The sequence below is a fragment of the Protopterus annectens genome, chromosome 5.part1 (genome assembly GCF_019279795.1).
Source record: "Protopterus annectens isolate FY-2018-M chromosome 5.part1, PAN1.0, whole genome shotgun sequence".
NCBI lineage: Eukaryota > Metazoa > Chordata > Ceratodontiformes > Protopteridae > Protopterus > Protopterus annectens.
The window spans coordinates 99,733,337-99,752,482 of record NC_056736.1 but is presented as its reverse complement, the minus strand read 5'-3'; the positions used below and the strand labels follow the sequence as shown (position 1 = coordinate 99,752,482).

At 43.1% G+C, this 19,146-nt stretch overlaps 1 pseudogene; it reads right to left on the bottom strand.

Annotated features, from left to right (window-relative positions):
* Positions 1 to 374: 374 nt before the first annotated feature.
* Positions 375 to 528, bottom strand: LOC122803668 (annotated as a pseudogene).
* Between the last annotated feature and the right edge of the window lie 18,618 nt (positions 529 to 19,146).

The following is a 19,146-nucleotide window of genomic DNA, read 5'->3' as shown; positions in this document are numbered from 1 at the left end:
GCCAGCAGGGGCCTTGGGGATGGATGGATGCCCATCCTCCCCTGGCCCACACACCCGCTCCCCACCACTGCTGCCTGACTCTGACCAGTGGAGGAGGATGGCTGACATGGTCCCAGCAGGTGAGAACCAGGTGGGCAAAAGTTGGGCTTAACCCCAGGAGGACGGCCAGGTGGCAGTACCACCAACAGCCTCAGGGGGTGGTGGGCTGGGCATGCGCCTACTCCTTCTCATCCTCAGAGGGGATGGTGGAGGACTCCTCTCCTCCATCTGTATCTCTCCTTGGGAGGACAGTGTGGCCCATGGCGGGCTCTCTCAACTCCCTGGCCACACCCTTAATGGGGGATGGACACCCCCAAGAGTGATGGAAGACACAACGTCCCTCAGACAGGTGTAGCCCCGGGAGTTACCTGAGGCCACAAAGTATGTTCAAAGTGTCAGTGATCAGTGTGTCCTGCAATTCACATTAGTTCTCACAGCTAGCTACATTCTTCATCCATGCACAAGCCGAGTGATTCACTGCTCAGAGTCATACCATTCTATTCTCGGTTGTGCTGCCTACACGGCATCGTGCCAGCTGCGAGCATGCGAGGTTTCACGGTCATTGTCACAGGCACCCAGAGCAGGGTTACTGGCCCCATGCTGCAGGACAGCAGGGAGTCCTGCCATTGCCGGCACGTGGCCAAAATGCTGACCTTCTGAGACTTCGAACCAACAGCCCGTGGGGAGCAGGGTGTCCTTCACTCATACCCATGAATACAGTCACAGGGAGAGTACACCAGTGTGCAACCTACAGGGGTGGCCCAGTGCAGCCAAAGGGGAAGGCCTGTGTCCGCCCACCAAGATGGCACCCTCTTCCTCCCCTTCCCACACAGGGGGCCAGTCACCTTCGGGACATGAGGCGGACCGCACCTTTGGACCGGGTGGCCCTCTGTGGCCATCACCTTGTGGGTGGCAGAGGAAAACCCATAGCTCCCACTACATTGATGGGACCCCTTCCCACTGCCAGGAGGCGAGGGGGTACAGACACCTCCCCTCCTCCTCTCCTTCCCCCACCCTCTCCTTCCCCCTGGGAGTCACGTGCTCAGTCCCGCTGGCCTCCGCCGGGGCGTGTGGAGAGAGAGGAGTGAGAGTGAGAGACAGAGAGTGAGGAGTGGCCATGATACCTGGGGATGGCACCATCCCAAAGCCCTCAGCGTTAGTGATCCTTCTGCAAGTTCACCGACGGAAACCTTGTTATGACTTTTACTTTCTCTAGATCATTTGATTGTCTTCTCGGCACACCATTGGGGCCATGACTGACTCCAGCGGGGCTAATCCAAGGATCTCACTAAGCCAACCAATCAATAGTAGTGATGAGCGATGTGTACAAAGGGCAGAGACTTAATCAATGTGAGCTTATGACCCGCACTTACTGGGAATTCCTTGTTTGTGGGGAATAATTGCAACCACCGGTCCCTATCATGAATGGGGTTCAGCAGATTGCAGGAACCTGTCTCCCAAGGGTAGACACATGCTGATCCATTCAGTGTAGCATGCAGCCCAGGACATCTAAGAGCATCACAGACCTGTTATTGCTCAATCTCGTGTGGCTGAAAGCCACTTGTTCTTCTAAGAAGTTGGAGACGACCGCACTGGGCTGCATAACTAGTTAGCATGGTGGGCTCTAATTCATTATTGGAATTACTAGACAAATCGCTTCATCAGCTAAGAGCGGCCATGCACCACCACCCACAGACTCAAGAAAGAGCTATCAATTTGTCAGTCCTTCCTGTGTCCGAGCCGTGTGAGGTTTCCCATGTTTAGTCAAATTAAGTCACAATCTCCACTCCTAGTGGTGCTCTTCCATCAATTCCTTTAAGTTTCAGCTTTGCAACTATACTCCCACCCAGAACTCAAAGACTTTGGTTTCCCAGAAGTTCCCCAGCAGGTCATTGGAATAATGCTACTGGATCTCTAGTCAGCATTTGTTTATGGTCGGAACTACAATGGTATCTGATTGTCTTCGAACCTCTGACTTTCATTCTTGATTAATGAAAACATTCTTGGCAAGTGCTTTTACTTTCATTCATCTTGCATAGGTCCAAGCATTCCACCTCTAGCAGCACAATACGAATGCCCCCAGCTGTCCATCTTAATCATGGCCCCAGTTCCGAAAGCCAACAAAATAGAACTGGAGTCCTATTCCATTAATTCTAGCTGAAGTATTCAGGTGACCAGCCTGCTTTGAACACTCTAATTTTTTCAAAGTAAATGCTTTGGACCCCCAGGACACTCATTTAAGAGTATCGAGGGAGCGCTGAGAGGTAGGGGCTGGGACAAGAGGTAGCTCACCTCATGGCGGACTGCCAGCCTGATCCCAGGATCCAACTATGAGCTTTTTAACTGTAGCAAATTTAATATACACTATTGAAGCTGGAATTACCATGGCTGCTGGCACCAGACTTGCCTTCCACTAGATCCTCGTTAAAGGAATTAAAGTGTACTCATTGCAATTACAAGGCCTCAAAAGAGTCCTGTATTGTTATTTTTCATCACTACCTCCCGAGTTGGGAGTGGGTAATTTGCACATCTGCTGCCTTCCTTGGATGTGGTAGCCGAATTGAACCCTGATTCTCCATTACCCATGGTCACCATGGTAGGCACAGCCAGTACAATTGAAAGTTGATAGGGCAGACATTCAAATGTTTTATCGACACCATGAGGGGCACAGGATTAGCCCGAATTTATCTAGAGTCACCAAAGCTGCCGGGCCGAGACCTGGATTGGTTTTGGACTGATAAATGCATACATCCCCAAAGGTTAGTGCTCATCAGCATATATTAGCTCTAGAATTACCACAGTTATCAAAGTAACGGTGGCGCAATCAAGGGAACCATAACTGATTTAATGAGCCATTTGCAATTTCACTGTAGCATCCGTGTGCACTGAGACTCGCATGGCTTAATCTTTGAGAGAAGCATATGCTACTAGCAAGGTCAACCAGACAGGAGCACGTCGGTGGGTGGAGGGGAGAGGCCGGAGCCCGCACATCCACCAATGGGAGGGTACCTGCTCCTTACAGAGGGGGCACCCCCAGGTGCTGGTTATGGACCAGCAACTGTGACCCTGTAGGGCCATGGGCCAGTGAAGAGCATGGCAGCACTCAGAGCCAGAGAGAGAAAGGGAGGGAGACCTCCTACACTCAGGGCACTTACCTGAGTGAACCGATGTGTGACAAGACTCCTTTGCTTTGGCCTGGGCTCATCGGTCTCACCTAGACTTCACCTCCGAGAGCCGCACCTCAACCTGTGCCTTGCTCCCAGGGCACAAAAGCTTGACCCGCAAGCCATGACCCGCAGACCCACACCATGGGGGGCCTCCACCAGTGGGAGTAAGTCAGCCTGATCAATCAACAGTAGGGAAAAGCACCTCAACCCCATGCAGAAACCTGGCGGGACATCACCCGGGGCTGGGACCTGGACTCACACTATGACAGCATGTACCATCTTCCCTCTCCCTGGGCTGGGACCCAGACTGGGGCACTCAGACTCTCACATTCAGACAGGGCACCTCATCATCCCTTAACTCCCAAAGGCTGCCAAATCATGCCAGATCACCCATGCCCATCAGATGATTAGGGGAGAAAACCTGCAGGGTGCAACCAGCTCAGCAGAACTCCCATCGGCCACTGAGGTGCAAATCTGCTCTCATATGGACTTCCAGCCAGGAGGGCACCTCAACCCCCAGGCAGACTCCTGGCAGGACCTTCACCCTTGTACTGGGACCCAGACTTGCACTCCGATGTGGTGATTCATCATCCCTTAACTCCCGAAGGTTGCCAAATAGTGCTGGATCATGTGTGCCCACCCGACGATCAGGGGAGTGAACCCACAGTGTATGACGCCTCCATGCAACTCTCCTCATCTGCTGAGGGATAGATCTGCTCTCATATGAACTTTCATCATGGAGGAAGAGGCCTGGGAGGGTGCCTCACCCTGTGCAGACTCCTGGCAGGATGTTCTCCCTGGGGTTGGGACCCAGGCCCAGACTCGGTCTCCAACGGGACCCCCCTATCATCTCTTAACTCCTGAAGACTGCCAAATCATGTCAGATCACTCGTGCCTGCTGGATGATCGGGGGAGAGGACTTGCAGGGGGTGCGACTGGCCACGCAGAACTCCCCTCAGCTGCTGAGGTTAGATCCTCTCTCATACAGACTTCCAACTGAGAAGGAGATGTCCAGGAGGGTGCCTTGACCCTGCGCAGACTCCTGGCAGGATGTTATCCCCTGGGGCTGAGACCCAAACTCACACTCAGATGGGACACCACATTGTCTCTTAACTCCTGAAGGCTGCCAAATCTTGCTGGATCACACATGCCCACCATACGATTGGGGGAGTGAACCAGAAGGGTGTGACCATTCCAGCAAAACTCTCCTTGGCCACAGAAGGGCAGATCTGGTCTCATGAGGATTTCCGAGTCCCTCTCCTTTCTGATCCAGAGCAATTCTGGGGAGTTTACAATTTGTTAAGAATGCCTTTGGGAATGGGGCAAAGTTGAATGCCTCTACTTGGCGAGGAGCTCTCCGGGCCCCACAGCCCTCTGCCCAGCACTCCCTTAAGGACTTCCATGCTGGACTCCCCTTTAACACTGTCAAGAGACATCCTTCCCCAGCCATGATCACAGCCTTACCTCGGGGGAACCCCACCACCTCCATGTCTGCTGCTGTCTAACAAATCATACTGTGTCATCTGTGCCCTCAGAGACTCTCAGGGGAACTTTCCCTATCCTGGCTGGCCTTGCAGTGCTCCCCTTGGCCACCGAGTGGCAGGTCCACACTCATCGGGACATCCAAGTCCCCCTCCTTTCCAGTCCAGAGCACCACGGTCCCCATCTCTTGCTTATCTTTTGAAGGCTACCAAATGGTGCAGTGGCCTCGGACCCTCTCAGGGGAGCTTCACCTCAATCCAGGCTGGCCTTGTAAAACTCCCCTTGGCCACCGAGCCAACTCCCAACCACTCCCATCAGGCCTTCTGTGTCCCTCTGCTTTCTCATCCAGAGGGACTCTGGGGAATTTCTGATATTATAGGGATGCCGTCAGGTACCGGATGAGGTCAGATGCCTTCACCCTGCATGGCAGGAGCTTTCCAGGCCTTGCAGACATCCACCAGTCACTCCCTTAAGGACTTCCATCGTGGGGAGCTCTGCCTGACCCTTTTCACCCAGGCAGGAGCTCTCCGGACCCTGCAGCCATCCGCCTGCTGCTCCCTTAAGGACTTCCACCCAGAGGGGGGGGCAGATCCAGACCATCTTATGTTGGTCAAAATTTGAGCATGTGATTCAAAGTGCAGTTAAACCCCTCCTCCTAAGAACAGAGATGACATCCATGTAACAGAATGTTCACCCTGACACATTGAATGCTACTGTATTCCAATGCTGATCAAACTAAGTTTACCTGGATGCTCCTCTGCCATGGCAACTGTGGCACCCACATCCACATTGTGCATTGTGATGGATGCCTGTGAGCTGTCATGTGTTTCTAGGTTCATCAGAAATTCCTCAGTGGCTGAGAGTGGCTGTTCTACTGCAGGCCATCCAATGGTGACACCATGATCCCTGACTACATCTGCTGCTCTTCTGCATGCAGCAATAATTATGTCTGCTGCACGGTGTCAAACCTGCTCATATGTCCTGCTCTGATGAGCTATGGCATTCATGTCAGGGACAATGTCAGCTGACAATGATGCCCACTGTTCCCTGTTTTGCCTCTCCATGGACAGTAGCAATTCATGGTGTTGACAGAGGGCTTCCAGTATTATATTATTCTCTGCATCTGTGAATGGGAAACAGCATCTGGGATATATGTTTCCTGAAAGACAACAATGGGAACACATGTCAGGATCACATACGTGGAAGTACACAATGTAAAAATATAACAAGAACATAATGGCTGGCAGTATCCACTGCTTGATCACACATGTCATATTCCACAGTGTGAAAACATACTAAGCATGTGAATACAACTAAGATACTAGTGATAGTCAGCTATTCCCATGTGTGCCATGACATTTACTGCTGTATGATCATACACCCAACACTGGAGTCCACTGTAGTGTGTCCCCTAGGGCCAACCTCCCTGATAATGTGTCAAAACAACAGTGCCAAACAAATAACAGTGTGTTATTATAACTACTATAAAGGAGCAGTCCAACGAGACCAGTATGCCACATTGACGAAAAACATTCCACCCTTGATGTATTGTATGTTCTCTGTAAGTGTAACAAATCTGGAGATTAATGACATGTCATTATCACAGTTCTAAAAAAGGCTTAATGCTGTAATCCCCATTCCATCTAAGTATATTCACACGTATGCATCATACTGTAAACAAAAAGGTTACATACCTGATGGGGTACAATACTCCTCTCTTGATATGTACAGATATGCAAAGTTTTTTGCAACATGTTTACTGTGTGAAGAAAGTCTCATACAGACTGGTTCCCCATAGCCAGCTGTTCACCTTTTTAACATGCTTCCCATTACCAGGTGATTGCCTCTTAACCAATCTATGGTTCTGAAATGCTAATTGCAACCAACACAGCTGATTTGCAGTGTCATCCGCCAATGACATGCAACCACTGAACAAGATATAAGGCTTTCATGTAGATTAGAAGCCCTTTCTGATATGTTGTGCTGGACATTACTGCAATGAGGAGACTATGTCATCACAGAGGGTAGGTCTGTAGCAGCTACTTTTACATACAGATGTGTGTGCTAGAGGCTGCAGCTGCTGCTGCAGGCAATAGGCATAGGCAGAGATTGTGAACACCTTAGAGGACAACAAGCTGTAAGAGTAACTGTGGGAACTGTTACCCTTGTTGTAGAGGCAAAGCCAGAGTGAGGGTACCCCTTCCACTCAAATTAAGGCATGTGTTTAAGGTAACTATGTTAGGCAACGGTATCACTAACAGAGTACTAGGCAACATGTTTGTTATGGCCTTGAACAACACAGGGGTAAATATAACATTAAGTCAACTATGTGGGCAACTGTCAGGCCATGTTGTATGGTCTGGTACTCATTTGGAATGTGTATGCTGGCAGTCTTTGTTACTAGCAGGGGCTTCATATGTGTATGTTAGCTGTGCAGCTGTGCTAATCTGTAACGTGATTATGAAAAGATTGTGTGCTGCACTCTGATATTAGTGGGCCTCATTTACATTACCTGAGTTAAAATCCTCTGTGAATCCATATTAATGCATGGTCTGACACTTTATGCACTTATAGTGTTGATATAAGGATATGTAAAGTGTGTTCCTATCTGCAGACCTGTGACTTCCATTAGTAAAAAGCAGACATTTGATTTGGAATGCATTGTGTGAATAAAGAGTGCATGACTCAGTCATTAATCGCTGGCTTCACAATAATGTAATTTAAATGCTACACACTTACTGGGTTTGATCCCAGGACTGTGTGTGGCAAATGTTACTAACTGCACAGCATTTAACAGACTGAGCTACTGAGTCACTGTTACAGCAGGTGTAGTTGTCAAGATATAAGTGCACACATACAGGCTGTGACTTTTTTTTATATCCATCATTATGTGTATGGCTTTATATGGACGTATTTCTGCAGCAGGATCCGAGCTGAACATGTTTGTTGCCATTAATGTTTTAGCAGGTGTATTTCTAAATGTTGCTGATAAATGTGCACATTTACCTGCTATTAGAGACCTCACTTACATCCATTATTCATGTCTGGCTTTCCACTGGTGTACTCTTGCACCAGACTCCAAGTTACACTCCCATTTTTTCCAATACTCTTTCTGCAAGTTTGCATGACGCGGCACGATACACAGCTCTGCCTAAACTCGCTTAATGTCTGTAACTTGCAGTTTTTATATTTTGCTTAAGCCACCTGTTTTAATTAACAGCTGTGTGGTGTGGTACATTAATGCAGTGGTCTGCAGGTACAATGATCTTGGGTTCGAAGTAGGGGACAGGTGTTTATTTTGTACGTGTTTATTATCATTTAAAACACATATATCAATATAGTTCTGTTTAGCTGAGGTTAGCAAAGCTGTGCGATACATTGATCAAACCAACTTAGTGAATCTTTGCAACATGCAAACAGGAATAGCCGTTGACCATATTTAAGCTGTGCTTAGCACCGTGCATCTCTTGTACATTTAAAAATGTTTTTAAATTAAACAAAAATTAAAATTACATTAAAAAAAATGGTATGAGTGCTAGGGACTCAAACCCAATGCCTACTAAGCTGTAGGCCATGACTGTACCCATTTAGCTATTTGGGTAGTATGCAAACTAGTATACCTTCACGTATACTACAAAGCTACCTGTTAGCATTGCTAAGCACTGTGCCATGCAAATGAGCTTAAACATAACCTGACATAAATAATTAATTACATCCAGTTTCTATTTTTAGTTGTCTGGCAGGTGTCAAATCATGGCTCGGCTCGGCTCTGCTGCGCCCCACGCCACACCTAGCAAATGGACAAGAAAAATAATTACATCTGGTTTCTATTTTTAGATGTCTAGCAGGTGTCGTTGTATATAACTAAGGGCAGCTTGGCATTGCTGTGCTCAGTACCATGCCATGAAAATGGACATTAAGAAATAAAAAATAAAAAAATATATAAAATTAAAACACAAAATACATATTTCAACAGTAGTAGGGTACATTACAGGGAGTCTCACCCTATACATAATATCTATCCAGGAATTCCCTGGACAATCCACAAACATGGGATAGCCTCTACACCTCTTTAATATCCCTGTTACTATGCTGTCTCTTGGCAGCATGCCATGATTAATATGCATGGCACACTACTGAGGTGGAACTGTGGCCATGTACATGGGTATATTCAATGTAGGTTCTACATGGAGCCTACCTGGATTTTATTGAATCCTGGGAATTGTGTTCTGTTCCCACTTTGATCTTCATTTTTTTCAGTCTTATGCTTTCATATTTAATTTGTTTAACCTCTTCAACCCTCAGCTATTGTTATCTTACTAAATTAATTTGTTATATCAAAGTCCCCCAGTGATTCATTAATGTGTGTGTACAACTTGGGCTAACACTATACACTCAGCTCATGTTAGCATGACAAGTAGTGGTGCTCAGTGAATATGCAAGCCAATAAGCAAACCAACATATTCAGTGGCACCCATTTGAGGCCAGAACAGCTGTTAGTGGTCCAGAAAAGGTGCACAGAGGCTCGAGCACACAAAATAAAAAACAGTTTGTATATACAGGCAATCATATTGCGCAAGTACATGTGGACAGCAAAATACAAGGCAAGGGCAAATTGAATGAAATAATTAAGATGCAGGGAAAGCTAAATGAGGAAAGTGTACTTAGATATAAAAACCACAAAGAGACCACAGGAAACACCAATCTGATGGACAGGCAGCAGCACACCCAGGAAGGCAACCAAACAATGCAGAAGGATGAATAAATAAAATTTATTGCACAAGGCTCCACAGATTTAGTGCTTTCGTAAAAAACTTCATCAGAATCACTGAACATAACACAGCACTACATATAAATACCCAACCCATAAATTCATGCCCAGTGAAATTCCCCCTTCAATTGAAAAACTAAAATACCTTAAAGTAACACACAATATAAATACAAAACATTCATAGAAAAATACACTACAAAAAACGTAAAAAAAAACATTTTTATAACATTTCAAAAACACATTAAACTAAATCATAATACTAAAAAAAAGTCACTCTACACAATATAAAATTTCAATCTAAGCACACTAGCTATAGACAAATTATCATTGAGACCAGGGGGAACAGTGACACTCAATCTTAATTGCCACCTTAATTCCTTGGCCTCAAGAACATCTTCCCAAGGTCCCCCCCACCAAAATTCCTCTGAACACATTCTAACACACAAAAAAAAAAAAACAAAGACATGATCTATATGGGTCTATATTAGAACACCGAACATTCAAAATGTCGAGTGTTCTAATATCGAACCCTAGCAATCAAAAAAAAAACCATTGAACATTCGGAACAACAAATTTTTTCCTAGGGAAAAATTTGCTGTTACTAAACACATACACACAACACAAGCACACCAAACAAACAGCAATCCACACACATACACCTAAACTCTAACACCTAACACTACACTAAACTATACAAACACCACTAACTATCCACTTATCTTAACCCAAACCCTAAACCTAAGGTCCGTCACTATCGCACAGTCACCTCACCCGTGCCCTAACCCTAACTCACCTAACCCGCCCTAACCCACACATCCACACAATCGCACACTTACCTGACCCGTGCCCTAACCCTAACCCACCCTAACCCACACATCGATACAATCACACACTTACCTGAACCCGACCCGTAACTTTCCACCAGAGCGCTGAGAATACCGAAGCAACAGAAATGGACAACTGAATTCTTTCCCTAGGAAAGAATTCGGTTTCCTGTTACTTCAACATTTTCAGTGTTCGCTGAAAATGGGTCAATATTAGAACACTCGACATTTCAAATGTTTGGTGTTCTAATATAGACCCATCTATATTACTACTGATGTGCCTAGGAAGAGCATTTTTCTTATCCCCATTCCTCATATCTAAACCATGTTCATACAGGCGTTCCCTCGAATTTTCTTTTTGTCTTTTCAACATAAAAATGTTGGCACATAAGGCACGTGCCCACATATATAACCCTTGTATTACAAGTACAATGGAACTTGGACCTGAAGACCCGATGACTAACCTCTATCTGGTCCCCTTCCAACACCATCCTACATTGTGGGGAATTGCCACACCTATAGGTGCCCCATTTTGTATTTGTAATATTCGGCCCATAATCAATAGTAGGATGTTCAAAGTGATTTTTCAGGGTTTTACCTCTCCTAAACACAATACAGGGTCTAAACTCAACAACACTGGCCATTTCTTTAAATACAGAAAATATGTTCCAATATTTATAAATGATTTCCCTAATGGAAGCTGCCTCAGTACAAAACTGGGTAATGAATGCCCCACCCAGTTCCAACCGGTCCATGCCTTTATTTCTTCCAGGTCCAAACTCACCTTGGACCAAACTGGAACTAATAAGGGGAATAATGTCCTCCTTAATTCTTCTAGCTTTAATATCATTCATTACATGTGACACTAAGCCAGCAGGATACCCCCTGCATTGAAACATAGCCCCCATTTTTTCACACTCCTTGACAAACTGATCCCAGTTAGACACCATTCGGGCAAGCCATATGTATTGGCCCTTCACTATCCCAGCCTTTTGATGGAAAGGATGGTTACATTCAAAGTGAAGAATACTATTGCTATAGGTGGGTTTGCGACATATTGTACTAACGCAGCTCCTGTTAACCACATCCTTTGAAATAGTGACATCCAAATAATTAACGGAACACAAATCAAATTGATGGGTGAACTTCAAAAAAGAAGCAGAGGCATTTATAAATCTAATAAAGCCTTCAATTTCATCTACAGTTCTATCCCATACAATAAAAATGTCATCCAAAAACCAGAGATATAAACCCCGTGGTTTTACCCCAAAGTGTGGAAACAAAATACGTTTCTCCCACAGTACCAAAATAATATTCGCAAAGATCGGGGCGCATGCCAACCCCATCACTACACCTCTTCTTTGCCTGAAATATTGTCCATCTAAAAACACAAAATTGTACTTAAGTACCAGTCCCATACAAAAAAAAACAAAACATTAGTGGTGTTGTTGTCAAGGGCAGTGCATTCACAAAGAAAATCATGAAACCATTCTAAACCCACTTCGTGGGGAATAACATTATACAATTCTACCACATCAATAGTCATGAAAACAGTTTTCAGAAAATTCCACCATTTTCATCTTCATTAAAAAGTCCCAGGAATCTTTACATATATGTTCAAAAGACTCTAAACAGCTCTTTAGAATACACTCAACATATTTCCCAAGGGGTGTGTCTTGGATTTCTTAGCACTAACAATTGGCCTCGTAGGCGGATTATTTATACACTTATGAATTTTGGGTATCCCAAAAATAACAGGTACAAGAGGTATTTTACTTGAAAAAAAAAACAAACACTTCATAAGTAATTTTATCTTCATCCAACATGTCCTGTAAATAAAAATCGGGTCTATGTTAAATGTTCGAACATCCAAAATGTTGAACATTACATGGTCGAGACCAAATGTTCGACATTTGGATGTTCGAACATAACAAAAAAGAAAAAAAAAACAAGAAAAAAACACTTTAACAGTGTAGGCAGGGATCAAGCCCCCCTGCACCCCCCACCCCCCCCTACTAAAATATACCAACTCCGAGATCGCACTTCAGCTCAGAAAAGGGAAATTCTCCCTATCTGCACCGTACAGTGCCATTGAAAGTCTATCTTCGAGCACTCAAAATTTCGGACAGTTAGTCTCGACCATGTAATGTTTGAAATTTTGAGCGTTCGAAGATTTGACAGGTACCCTAAAAATCAGTACGTTGATAGGCCAATTTAATTAGACTTAAAGATGTTTCTTCATATAAATCACTGTTGTTAACATGTGATAACATTTTATTAATATATTCATCCTTAACCATAATGACAATCCTTCCCCCCTTGTCAGGTTTCATAACCCTGAGCTGTTTATTACTAGAGAGTTCACACAACAAAGCAGATTCCTGAGGACATAAATTATCATGAACATGTAAGCTGTAGTATTTTAAATTCCTGAAATCAAACTACCAATTTTTCAAAAATAATGAATAACAAAGGCAAAGGGGGATTAAATGTGCTGCTTCTCCTCAGCACATTCCCTACACAATGGACTTCCTCATTAAACATAAGTTTGAAACACGTTTTCCTAAGAAACAGTTTTAAATCAACAAGTAAACTATCAATTTTGTAAACTATCAATTTTAAAACTGGATGCAGGAACAAACAATTCGCCCTTACTAAGCAGATTAACATGTTCCATACTACATTTCAAATCACTATGATTGTACAATATAGAATCCCCTGCACAGTTATGAACCATTTCTACAGCTGTACCTTGGGAATTAGAAGAAAATACATCACCCACAGTACCCTGCATATCGTTTTCATCAAAAGAAAATGGATTGGAAAAGTTTAAGTTCACCTCTGTTCCCAATTCCTGTTGTAGTGATATTTCCCCTGCCGTTAATTCCCCTGTTGGTAGTTCCTGGTGTTGGAATGGCCATTGTTACCTCTGTTCCTCTGATTTTCTATTTGTTTGGACCTCTGAGGCCCATTTGCTTGATTCCCATCTAAAGGGCCTTCTGTTTCAACCAAAACCCGGTTATCTCAGTTGAGAGAGTGCTCCCACTGACGCACATCATATGAAGCTTCGTTCCTATTGGTTGTAGGGGGTATTGGATACGCCTTCCCTTCCGCGTATGCTACGCTGTCTCTTTCAAACTTTTTTCTCTTATTATTTCTCATTCTTTCAATGTCCCCATCAACGTTTTTAAAAATAGCCATGTAGTCATTCTGATAGTCAAGGAATAACAAGTAATTTTGAATGGCACTATCCAACCTCTCAGATTCCACAATCAAACCATCAATCTCTCTTTGATGAAATTTTACCAGGCACTCCAGGAGCTCAAAGCCATGCTGGTCAAAAAGTTGTAAAAGCTTCTCATGAAAAGGAGAGCCAGCCTTAACCCCATTGTGAATTTTCCAGGACCAAAGACCCTTCGGCACCCTCTTCACTCTGATACTCTCACATAAGTAAGCATTATCAAGTTGCAACCTTTTGCAATGAAAAATAGACTGTTCCAAGGAACTAATGGAGCTTCTTAAAGATTGTGGCTCTACATTGTGCCCCAGTTCCTCAAAAGAGACTGCTCTCAAGAGCCACTGCTTGACATTATTAGGAGGACCACTCGAACCATTGGACAAATCAGTCCCTGAAGAATTACCTGGTATATGAGACCTCTGCCCAACATTGAGCAAACACGCAGGGGTCTGAAGGAATTAATTTTCCTTCCCAGCAAGATGGTCTAAATGGTGCTGCATACTGTTAACCTTCCTGGTTAACTCTTGAACTTACTGTGTTAACAGATCCACACTCTGGGTTAGTTTGTCCACGCCATTCGGCTCAATTCCCAGTCCGGACATGCCACCATGACACATTAAACTTGAAAACCGCAAAGAGACCACAGGAAACACCAATCCGATGAACAGGCAGCAGCACACCCCAGGAAGGCAATCAAACAATACAGAAGGATGAATAAATAAAATTCATTGCACAAGACTCCACAGATTTAGCGCTTTCATAAAAAACTTCATCAGAATCACTGAACACAACACAGCACCACATATAAATACCTAACCCATAAATTCATGTCCAATGAAATTCCTTCTTCAATTAAAAAACTAAAATACCTTAGAGTAACACACAATATAAATACAAAACATTCATAGAAAAATACACTACAAAAAATATAAATATTTTTATAACATTTCAAAAACACATTAAACTAAGTCATAAGACTAAAAAAGAAGTCGGATTTCAGTCTAAGCACATGAGCTATAGACAAATTATCATTGAGACTAGGGGGAACAGTGGCATTCAATCTTAATTGCCACCTTAATTCCTTGGCCTCAAGCACATCTTCCCAAAGCTCCCCCCCCCCGAAATCCCTCTGAACACATTCGAACACAAAAAAAACAAAAACATGATCTATATTACTACTGACATGCCTAGCAAGAGCATATTTCTTATCCCCCTTCCTCATAGCTAATCCATGTTTATGCAGGAGTTCCCTGAATTTTCATCATCGGGTCTTCAGGTCCAAGTTCCATTGTACTTGTAATACAACAGGGGTTATATATGTGGGCAAGTGCCTTATGTGCCAACATTTTTATGTTGGAAAGACTAAAAGAAAATTCAAGGAACACCTGTATGAGCATGGATTAGCTATGAGGAAGGTGGATAAGAAACATACTCTTGCTAGGCACATCAGTAGTGATACAGGTTCATAGATTAGTACTAGGCTAACTGCCCTTGCAAGACATTTTAAGCCTAGCCAATTATCCCATGTGAGATTCAAACCCCATACTTTGTGTTTGTAAGGGAAACACCTTAACCATTAGGCCACCCTCCCAACCAGTATAGGTCATGTTTTTGTTTTTTTGTGTTAGAATGTGTTCAGAGGGATTTCAGGGGGGAACATTGGGAAAATCTTCTTGAGGCCAAGGAATTAAGGTGGTAATTAAGATTGAATTCCACTGCCCCCCCCCTTGTCTCAATGATAATTTGTCTATAGCTAGTGTGCTTAGATTGAAATCCTATATTGTATAGAGTGACTTCGTTTTTAGTATTATGACTTAGTTTAATGTGTTTTTGAAATGTTATAAAATATTTATTTATGTTTTTTGTAGTGTATTTTTCTATGAATGTTTTGTATTTATATATTGTGTTACTCTAAGGTATTTTAGTTTTTCAATTGAAGGGGGAATTTCATTGGGCATGAATTTATGGGTTGGGAATTTTTATGTGGTGCTGTGTTGTGTTCAGTGATTCTGATGAAGTTTTTTACGAAAGCACTAAATCTGTGGAGCCTTGTGCAATAAATTTTATTTATTCATCCTTCTGCATTGTTTGGTTGCCTTCCTGGGGTGTGCTGCTGCCTGTTCATTGGATCGGTGTACTTAGATATAATTAGATTAGTGTACAAACAACAGTAATTAAACTGTTTTTTTATTTATACAAGTTATCCTGTTCACTTAGTGACACATACATAAAAATGAAATGCTGACAAAGGATGTGAGAGAGGATATGAGAGAGACACAAAGCTACACTGTAACATATGGTAGAAAATGTGATAATGTGTTTCAGCTGCTGAATTGAGATAATAGTTAGCAAGGACAGTTATTACATTAGGGGATATTTGCATATACTGTAGTTATTGCGCATCAGATGCGTATCTAAAATGTTATCTGTTGTAACCAACAGTATGCTGTATTCCCCACCTGTCATGCAAAAACAGAAAAAGAAAAAAAGGAACCCTATAGCTGTCGTCTTATGCACTTTAGAATAAGATTTTTTTCCCATTTGCTGTCAACTGTAACCATAGAAAGGGTATTGTAATGTTAAACATGTATTAGCCAAGCATGTGATGTATATAAGTGTAAAATATAAACATTAGTAAATAAAGTTATAAAACCTAGATCTACATTTGCCTCTATATATTTTCTGTGGCATACTCAGTAACATTTGTGTTAACCAGATGATTCCATTGAGAATGCCTAGCAGTGCCTATGTGGCAGGTGTATGGAAGTAGTCTGCCATTGTGATGTACACTGTGGGAGTGATCAAAGGTAATAAATTACATCCACAAGTTAATTGTCAAAGCATACATACAGGTTAAACAATTGTTAAATCATTCATTGATTTATGTGCATGAAGGAAGTGCTACTGTCATTGGTTATGTCAGTGTGCACACCTCTGACAATGTGAAAGTACGGAGAAGAATCATAGAAATCTGTGCAATCTTTCCAATCATAGTAATTAAGTGATGGAAAAATATTTTTTTCAGCGAACTGCATGTTGTAAATTGTAACTTTGTGACTGTTCATACATGCTGCGTATGTGTGTAGCAAAATACAGAAAGACATGAGACTTACACAAAAGATGTGTCACATTAACCAGAACATAAACAAAATAATGATCTGATGTATGTAATAATAGGTGACTAGCTTTAGCAGAAGTAAAAACGTACATGCAAAATGAGGCAGGGTCAACATGCCCATAAATCGAGGTACAGCTCTAACATAGTCCTCTGATAAATGGGTTGTGTGTCTGTGAATGTCATTATGTATATAAATATGCATAGGATGTATTTATGTGTATAACACAAATGTATAGGCAATCCAGACAAGACTTGGACAAAATAAAATTCCATGTCAGTATTATATTGTTAATACATCAGCTACTGCGTGAATGTAGCAAAATGTCAGGTTACATTATTTGAGTATGGTGCATTTGTGTTTCTGTAATCAGTGACATGACATGACATCTGTCCTTCCGGGTGCAAGTGCCACACCATACATGCTGACTTAAATAAGTATATGGACATATACATGTAAATGCAATGTATTGTAACTCATATTTAGCCCTGAAGTGCATATTGTTATATTACTAGGACCCGTATGACACTACAGTAACATACATCTCACCCAAGTAAAACATTAACTTGTATTACTAAATGACTTATTGCAGATTAATATTACAAATACACCAGCTGCACACTGGGCTATGACAAATGTTGTCATTCTCCACATGTAGATCAATAACTCCATTTCAAGGATATTGGCAAAGTCAACCATCCACGGGCTTATTTGGTTACATTTTGATAAGGAAGAACACACAATGGGAAATATCTCACAACAGCGGTGACTTTATAAGTGCTTAATGCTAAAAGGCTGCCATCTATAACATCACTACACCTGGCATACTCATAAGGAAGTACAGCAATGGCTACAATAACAGCACCTACCCAACTCAAAAACACAAGAAAGTATCATAACGGAGGCCCACTCACACTCTGTGATGAATTTGCAACATGGTACATATTAAGAAATGATGTATAGGCCCTCATCTCCTATAAAGCCTTAGAATGTGAACAAAAGAATTACATTCATATGTAAATGTTTGCATGAAGTCATGGAATACAGATCGTTATTACTGGAGAAATAAATAATGCCTGTGAGCATTCACTGACATACTCAGCATTTACAACTTGTCAGACTTGAACACATCCTGAGGTCAGATATTAGATAGATGTGTACCAACCACTAACACCACAGAAAGATGCATATCTGATGCGTCATGAAGAACACACTTGAATGGATTCGATCACTATGGTATTGTAATGGATATAGCTACCCTAACATGGTGTGTGAGACCTGTAATAGGTGACTCTATCCACAGGCACACTGACGTCCCGCTCACCAGGCTGAACAAGGAGAAGGTCACGGTGAGCTGCCTGTCAGGCGCTAGGATCTGCCACATAACACAAGCACTCAGGTCACTCCAAGGCAAGTACAAATATGACTCAGTCATTGTCCATGCTGATGTGAATGACCTGAGACGTACCTCCCTGGACTACATGAAAAGAGACATAGAGGAGCTCTCTGAGCATGCAGCCCAGGCCGGTATGACCCTGACCTTGAGTAGCATCTTACCCTCAGCAAGAATGATGCCGCAATATGAAGACAAGATGATCAATTTCAACAATTGGCTTAAGTATTGGTGTCATTCAAAGGGGATCCAATGCCTGTCAGCCTGGGATGACATGCTTGACAAGCCACGATGCTTCACTAGGGACGGCTTGCACCTGTCACCCCTGGGCTTTTGGATATTGGCAAAGGCTCTTGCCACCCCCATAGTGCCTTTATTAGGCAAGGCTCAAAAGACAAACCCACCACTATAGGTATCACAAGGGATAAGAAACTAAGAGTAATGCTACTCAATGCCAGAAGTCTAAACCTCAAGATGCATGCACTCGAAACTCTCCTTAGCATGGAGAACATCGATATCTCTGCAGTAACAGAAACCTGGTTCAAGGCTCCCGAGAGCACCCCAGCACTACCAGGTTATACCTCATACCATGCTTTTCGGCCCCAAAACTTGGACCGAACCACAAAAGGAGGGGGAGTATCAATATTCGTCAAAGATACCCACACCTCCAGGTTGGTGGCACAGCACGAAGCATCAGAGACTATCCATGTGCAACTAACAGTGGGTAAAACTGCCTTTCAGTTTATAGCTTGCTACAGACCACCCTCCCAAACCCAGGAAACCCACTCAGCCTTCCTGAGAACACCATTATATTGGGCGACTTCAACTACCTAAACATAGACTGGGAGAATTACTCTAGCTCCAACATCCTAGCCCAAAGGTTCCTAGAATTTATAAACTCAAATGATATGGAACAACTTGTTACCACTCCCACAAGAGGGGAAAACATACTGGACCTGATCATCATCAACATGGGGACTCCATGCTCCAGACCAGAAGTGTATCCCTCACTGGTAAGATCAGACCATAAACTAATCTCACTGGATATTTACATCCCGACCCCACCGCCTGCCCAGAAAACCACAGTGAAAAACTTCTCTAAAGCAAATTTCACAC